The following is an 8290-nucleotide window of genomic DNA, read 5'->3' as shown; positions in this document are numbered from 1 at the left end:
CTGTTGGGGAGAAAGGCACACTCCGTAAAGCAAAGGGAAACAGAAACAGGAATGGAAGAGATATAGCCGTGGCATTTAAATACAAACATTTTTTTTTTCTAAACCAGAACTTGTGTAATTGGTCAATGTCAGCCATCTCCAATGTTTTCCAGTGGTGGATACTTTTCCAGTGATGGGTAGGTTGTAGTGATGTGAACTGAGCCTCCTGACAATACTTTCTAAGACCTCTTACAAGCAGGATCTCCAGGGATCTGCAGCCCATAGGGGAAGAATAATGGATTCATGTATTACACTGACAGCTCAAAAAGGAATGAAGCTAACAAATGAACTTTTAAGTCACAAAGGCTGCATGCTAACTGTATCTTAACTGTAAATAAACCCTCAAGAGATCAGATTCCGCCTTACCCTTGTGCACTTGCAGTGCTGCCATGATGCATATCCTCTAACCCAGAAGATGGCAATGAGCAGTGGGGGATTTCACTTGTAAAAGGATCTGTCCCTCTTTATCTGCAGTACTGCATATTCCTTGGAGCAAAACACTCACATGATGGAGGCTGCCTTGGAGCATTAAGGATTAAGCCTGTCATTTGTGAAAATTTTGATTTGTAGGACAGACTTCCCCCCCACCCCCGCTGAGGGTGGGAGAAACAGCATATTTTAACTCTATGCTCCAAAAAGTAGAATTTATGCCCCATCCCTGGAAGGGTTCAAGGCCAGGCTGGATGGGGCTTTGAGCAGCCTGGTCTAGTGGGAGGTGTCCCTGGCCACGACAAGGGAGTTGGAACTACATGATCTTTAAGGTCCCTTCCAACTCAAACCATTCTATGGTTCTTTGATTCTGTGATCTACTCAGAGGTCTCCTACCTGTCATCTGTTTTGGTGGACTGATTGTGTTTTTTCACTTTAAATGAACATTCAAGGGTGACTTCTCTACCCACAGCAGTGAATGGGGTTTACCCAATTCTAATTTGGGCAATAAAGAGTCAAAGTACTCCTCCCTGCCCAACCTGAATCAACAAATAAATGAGTTTACATCCTCTTTAATTGCAGGTTAAGTCACCTGCTCATTGGCAGTAGAAAATGCTCTGTGGTTTCTCCTGCTTTTCATTCTCTAACACTATAAAATAAGTACATATGTATAAAACAGTGCTGAGAGAGAAAAATGAACGACTTACTCCCTGGCCCTGCAGAGTTCACACAAAACCTCCATCTGCATTTACTACATGGGAAGACGTAGGCATTTTAGGCATGGGAAGACATAGGCATCTTAGGCATCTATAAACTGGTTTGCAGACTTGCTTCTGCCCCTCTTGTAGGCACTAGCTGGTGACCTGCATCCTCTGGCGTCATGTTGTGACCATGGGACGCGCTCAGCGTCCCAAGGAGAGAAGTGTCTCATACCCTCTGCACCAACCACAGGTTGACGAGAATCTCTGCAGCTCCCATCTCATCGCTGTCTGATGTGCAGCTGAGCTGGCTCCTGGCTCGAGCAGCGTGCAAGATGTCATCCGTGCACAAGGGACCCTGCACAGTCTAACCTAACACACTCGGCCTCTTTTGACCTCGGTGCAGCCATTAACTCTGAAGCCTAATGATGGCCGCAAAGCTGGCAATTATTCAATTAATCATTTAAAAACAAACAAATGCACTTAAACTCAGTATCACAATAGTTCCTCCCATAATATAGCCATCACTCTTTACGATTTGCAGAACGCTAGTGTTACAGTTGCTCATTACAGCCATATTGAAGTTTATTTGAGTGTTGCCACCATTTTGCAAAAATACTTTCTACCTGTTGGAAAGCTTTTCAGCCAGTCTGATGACAATACTGATTATTTTAGGGCAAATAAAGCAAGTAGAAGCAACAAATAAATACTGACCCATGTTTTATGAGAAAAATTCCTAACAGAATATAGGTAGATAGACTATAACAGAATATAGATAATATAGAATAACATAAACTTTGTAAGATAATTTTTAAATTTTATGGCAAATTGATCATTATCAATTCTACTTCCTATGTTTAAATCTGTTGAGAAAATGGGTGTTTCTGTGGCCCGAGCACTCACACACATATTATTCCTTCATGCTTCTGAGCAGTTTTAAACACCTATGCCACAAACCCAGTCTACAGAATCCATTTCAAGCTGTATAAAGGAGTGAGGGACATCATAGAATCATAGAATCATTTAGGTTGGAAAAGACCGTTGGGATCATCGAGTCCAACCATCATCTCCACTCTACAAAGTTCTCCCTTACACCATATCCCCTAACACAGCATCTAATGAGTCTTAAACACATCCAGGGATGGTGACTCCACCACCTCCCTGGGCAGCCTATTCCAGTGTCTGACCACTCTTTCTGAGAAGAATTTTTTCCTAATGTCCAGCCTAAACCTACCCTGTTCCAGCTTGAAGACATTCCCTCTTGTTCTATTGCTAATTACCTGTGAGAAGAGACCAGCACCAACCTCTCTACAGTGTCTAGAACAAGACATACCTCTTCATCATTGTAAGGAAGGCCAAAACAATGCTACACACCAATGAATTTGTGAGTGTTACTGAATTCCTTAATTACTTACCTGGGCCTGTATCCCCCAAACTGATTATTTCTCCACCCAGTCTGAAGCATGTAACTCCTTGTAGCAGCATCAGGTTCAGGCTCAGATGGCAGGGCTTAAAGGGAGCAAATCTGGGGGTCAGTTGAGGTCCTAGTTAAAATCTATCATCATAACTACTAGGCCCCAGACTGCAGGCCAGGAACATTATGGTCCTCAAAACATGATTTTTCTCCAGCTGAGTGTGAGTCACTCTGGGCTGTTTCACAACCACCCTGGGACATGTTGGAAGGAACGTGCATTCGTCCTCTTCTTAGTCAGGGTAGGAGTACCACAGCCCTCTGGGACCATGGGCAGGGCAAAACACATCCTCGAACTCCGATCTTGTGCTTCTGGGGTACAGTGGCAGTATGCTGAAGTCACCTGTGATGGAGGTCTTCAGGCTGTTCCCAAAGATGCTCAGCTGCGGGACTTCCCATTGGCAGCAACCCTCCATGGACTCCACAGGGGGTTAGTCACCATTGACACGCCAGAGAGCTTTCGCAGGGGCTTGTGTAAGCCCTCAGATCCAGTTCCACGCTCTGTTATCTAATCCTGAAATTTTTCTGAATTTTTACATTCAGTTTTTCATCATCTTTAGCTCTTCTTAACAAAAAACTTAAAACGTCCGTGTTGTGCTTTCTCTAAGTACTAGACTTCTGCAGTACTGTTGACCTGTGAGACCTAGAAAAGCCTGCAGCTCTGAAAACTAGTCCAAAAGGTGGCCAAAAATCAGGAACCCCAAAATGACGCGCCACTTTGGAAAGTTTGGCTTTGTTTTCTTTTTGGAGAAAGGAGATAATATCCATGGTATTGGGTAATAAAATAAATTGTTTTGAGATATTTGGGTAGAAGATGCTGGAACCATGAAAGCTTTTAAACTGAAGTAGGCGCTATGACTTTATAAACACACTTTTGGATAGCGAAACCATTAATTAACTAGAACCAGTCTAGGCTGAGAACCAAGTAGTTCCTATTAAAGCTGTGGGATTGCTCTACTGACAGGACTCAGTGTATGAAAGCATCTCTCCTTAGAGCAGAAGAAACAGACTCAGAGCAGAGTTTGACCCCGAGTCCATTAATAGAGTTAGTCAATGCCACCCCAGAGACATCCTAGAAAAGCTCTGAGAGGAGCCAGCTCTTTGTAGTGTGCACAACATGCCATATTTCCTGTAATGCTTCATGGAAGATAAAACACAAAGGAGAATCAGCTCAGATAACCAGTGTCTTCTCAGGGAAGGTAGCCAGGTAGCCCCTCATGGGATTTAGAAAAGGAAACACCTGTCAGCACTCCAGCAGCCATCATCAAACCCCAACCGTCTTGATCTCACCTGCTATGCAGATCTTCTTCATGTGCAACACTATCAACAGGATGGGGCAAATCGGTGCCCAAGAAACCCTTGTTTCTGCTTCTCTTTAGGTTTGGCATTTCAGTCATAGCAAGAATATTAGGAAGTTGGGTGTTTTTTTTTTTCCTTTGTATCATCACAGCGTGGTTTCACATGCTCTCACCAGCACACTTAGGTTTATGAACTATGTGCAGAAACTGGTCTTTAGCAACCCCTCTGCATTTTGCCCTTTCAGCTGAAAACTTTGAATGTAATATTGACGGTGTTCTGCATCTGGGTCCAGCAATAGGGAAAAGTAAAAAGCTATGGAAGTAACCAGACCTACGCAAAATCACCTGCTCCTGCTTTTTGGATTGCACCGTGATTTTTGCAGCTGCTCTACAGTGTCATTTTCTGCACAGAGCTTTCATTGCAACAGTGTTATCAATTGGCCCAGGGCTAGACGTTATCTTCAGCGCATTAACTTCGGTTTTGGTTCACATGCAGTGCCAAAAAGGGGGAAAAAATTAATCTGCTTATTTGCAATCCTTGATAAAAAATGTTGAGACTCGAAACGGCTAAACTTCAAAGCAGATCCGCTACAAGAACCAGCTGTACTTGATCGGTGCTACCTAGTGAGCAGCCTCCTGTTTGTATCGTGCTATGGGGTATAATACCAGATTGCAGCATGACCTGCATCTGGCTGATGAGAAGCTGGTGGTTTTGAAACAGGCCACAAATAATCCTGTCCCTATATATTCGTAGAGATACTGGAACTTAATTAATTTGCTCAGCAAAATTTTATTCCCTTATTCAGTTAGCAAAACCGATTACGGTCATAGGATTTGTTGGTTGTGCAACGTAAAGGTTCAAAAGCAAAGTTTCAGTCCTTAATCTTTGGAAATCTGGAGAGAAAAAGGGGGGAAAAACGTAGATTTGGAAAATGATCCTACCTCTGAGACCATCTCCTACCCTGTGTAAACAGAACAGCCGTGTTTACTCTTGCTGGCAGCAGGAAGGCAAGCTGCAAAGATAATATAGGTAAAAGAACAAAGCTGGTAGCGCCTTGGAGGCTACTAACAAAGCAGATATCTACAGCTGCTCTACTAGTTATATGAAGTTGACTGGGAGAAGGAGGTAGTTAGAAAAAATGTCTCTGACACCTTCATGTGCCATTTGGCATTACTGGTATCACGTCCTCTTCTCAGTTTGTGCCTAAATGCCTGTATAATGCAGGACCTGGAGAGCATTTTTCTATCCTTTCCCTTGGAAATGCTCATAGAGAGGCTGACGTGTGATGCCAGAGCGCTCATATGCTGCTCATGAAGCAAGAAAAGTTTAACTGCTTTTGGAGCTGCTTTGTTGTGTTTAGTTTTGTAGTTAAGTTTTTCTAGAATGAGAGACACCGGGAGAGGACATACTGTCCCCCTGCCTGAAACTCATTTCCAGATGCCAGGATGCCCCAAGGAGCTGACACCCCCAAGAGGACAGGTGCTTCCAGCGAGGTAGGAGTAAAGAATCTTCCCAGTGATCCGAATTGTTAGTGCTCAGAAACTGGCCCTGACGTCCCCACAAGCTGTTTGTGTGTGTGCTGTGGGGAAGACTTTCCCTGCTCCCTTCCAGCTTTGTAATCCCATGGGCCGGTTAATAAAAAGAAGCCGCAGCACAGGACAGGCAGCTGTTGTGGCGAGACACTGCAAAAAACTTCCCCAAAAGACAATATTTATCCCAATTAATAAAGTGGCAGTCGTAATTAAGGAGGGGTGATGTCCTTCTTTTGCAGGGCCGTCAGTTTTGCACCTCTCCATCTTTTATACTTATTTCCAGGCTGCACAAGCCAGTGCGACTTGTCATTGTTTGCTTAGAGGGACCGTTTTGCTTTCCACCAGAAATACCAGATGTCGCTAATTCTCTTTTACTGTTAAGGGATGTTCCTGCTAAGGGATCCCTGTTAAGGGACGGCTCTGCATGAGGGAAGCCTGATACCAAAGGGTGGCCCTCAGAATCTCCCGTCTCCCTGAGGAGCTTCCTCCACACACCTGTATGGACACGACATCTTCCTCCTTCCCTGTCTGCCCTCCCTCTGCACCCTGAGACTGTTACATCCCAAAGAACAATGGGATATCACCCATAGCTCAGGCATTACCCTAAAGATGACGTGTCCTCATAAACCCCCTCCAAACCAGGCTCAGCCCAGGTTGCCCTGCTAAGCTGACCGTGGTCTTGCCCCGGCCTCTCTGCATGAGTAGCACTGGGGTTGGCAGGTTTGGGGATGGGTTTTTTCCACCCTTGCTGAAATAATCCAGTGATTATGGAGAATGGCAGCAGAATGGCAGCTGCAGCAAGACTGATCACGCTGGGCTGGATATAAATGTGACCTGGCAGTCCAGCCAGAGGATGGAGGCGGGAAGACTGTGATGGCTGTGGATTTGGAGCACCTTTGGGGCATGTATTCGTGTGTGAAAGGCATGAAAGAAAATGGTTATTGACTAAAAAGACCAGCTAGAAGCTCTGAGTGAGGCCTTTGTGTTATTCATCTTTATTATGGTAACGCCTGCAGGATTCAGCCCTTCTGCTGGGAGTGGAGCCAAATAAGGAACATCACCAGTCCCTTCTTGGAGCATTTTAGAGGTCTCTCCTCAGCAACACATCCTTGGCCAATGGCTACTCTACCAAAGCTGAGACAAGTCTGGCTTTCATTCCTTGCTTGTGCAAGGGCTCCCTTAGGGTAAAGGCAGTAGCTGCATTTTGCCCACCCCCTAAAGGCATGTCTCTGCACGGGGGAACAAGGGAGGAACCTGCCAATTCACATCCACGTGGCTGGGCAAAGGGAGCCATGAGACCTTTTCTTGTGGGCCACTGAATGGGAAGGAAAAACACAGGGAAAATATCTTCCAGATGCTTTTGCACGTTCACTGCTTCTGAGCAAGACATTTTTCTCCTTAGGGCACAAAGGAGGTTGGGCATATTCTCCTCAGAGCCCAACCCCACATCAAGCACAAGGATGGTGGCTATTTCCCAACACCGTATCCCTCTTCACAGCTGAATTCAAGGGCAGATCTACCGCTTTTCTTCAGCCGTTGAGGATGTAGCAGGCTGCCTTGGCGAGCAGGCTGGTCTCTGCATGCCCAGTGAGACACGTGGCCTCAGGCTGGCTGTCCCTGCTCCCAGCCCCACAGAGCTGCTGCCATCCCTACCTTTCGGACTTCGGACTGAGCAGCTCCCATTGACAGATTGTGAATGATTCAAATGCTCTTCATCAGCAGATGTGGAATCTTCCCCTTTCACTTTCCAGGAAGGGGGAAGAGACTGATTTATTCACTGTTCCGGGGGGGCAGAGGACAGCAACAAACTGTAAAAAGGAACAGCATATTCTCTGACATTATTCAAATCCTGAGGCTTAATGCATGCAATCTGCCCTTCCAGGATTTCAGCCCTCTCATGACTGATATTTTAATTTGCATCCAATTACAAACAAAGTGTGCACCATTTAACTTTCTAAGGGAACTCTGACAAGCTGACATGTGAGATGCTCCTCGTAGCTTAATGATAAACTGGTTGCAGAAAGCTACTGCAACTGTGTGTGTGTGTGCGGTTGTATCATTGCTTCTCAGAGAGGTCAGACTGCTCATCTTTGTCATATGTTCCGTGCTGCACACTGCTTGGGGAGATTTTTATTTTGCTGAAGCAATGATAGAAGCGGAAAGGAGAGAGTGAGAAGTCCATTTTCTGAAAGGAACATCATGCAAATCCTCCCTCACTGTGATGCTGAAGTCCTGAGCGAAGGAATAGTTTTATTACTAATCCCTTTTATTACGATGATGATAAGAGGTACCAATACTTTTACCGGGCATGGTGCAAACATAATAAATTGCCTCTCCCCACCCCTCAGATTACCAATAATCTAACAACAGTCTAATGTCAGCAAATCTAAAACCATCGAGTGACTGGGAATTTATTGCCCTAGAGAGAAAGACGCAGATCACTGATCACCTTCCCCTCACATGCTCAAGCCTTTAACTCAGTCCCCTACGCAGTGACTTTAAAAAACAGAGCAAACCAAATGCCCACACCATGACGCAGGTTCCCGTAGGACCTGGGACTCCTGGGACTCTTGGTAGGGAGCGTAGCCTGGTCTCTGGAAGACTTGCAGCAAATGGCATCTTGCAGCCAGACAGCCTTCATCCCTGGGTGGGTTCATCTCTCTGGCCAGAGCTATGCATCCTGCCAGACCAGCCTTTTTAAAGTCTTTACTAAACAAATTCCAAAGGTATGCTGCCAGGACACCACATTCACCACTGTTAAAATTTTTTTTTAATCACTTCTATTGTTTTAAGGGTATTTTCTATTTCTGCTATTATTTTGC

Source organism: Larus michahellis, chromosome 4, assembly GCF_964199755.1.
Source record: "Larus michahellis chromosome 4, bLarMic1.1, whole genome shotgun sequence".
NCBI classification, from domain to species: Eukaryota; Metazoa; Chordata; class Aves; order Charadriiformes; family Laridae; genus Larus; species Larus michahellis.
This window is presented reverse-complemented; position numbering follows the sequence as displayed.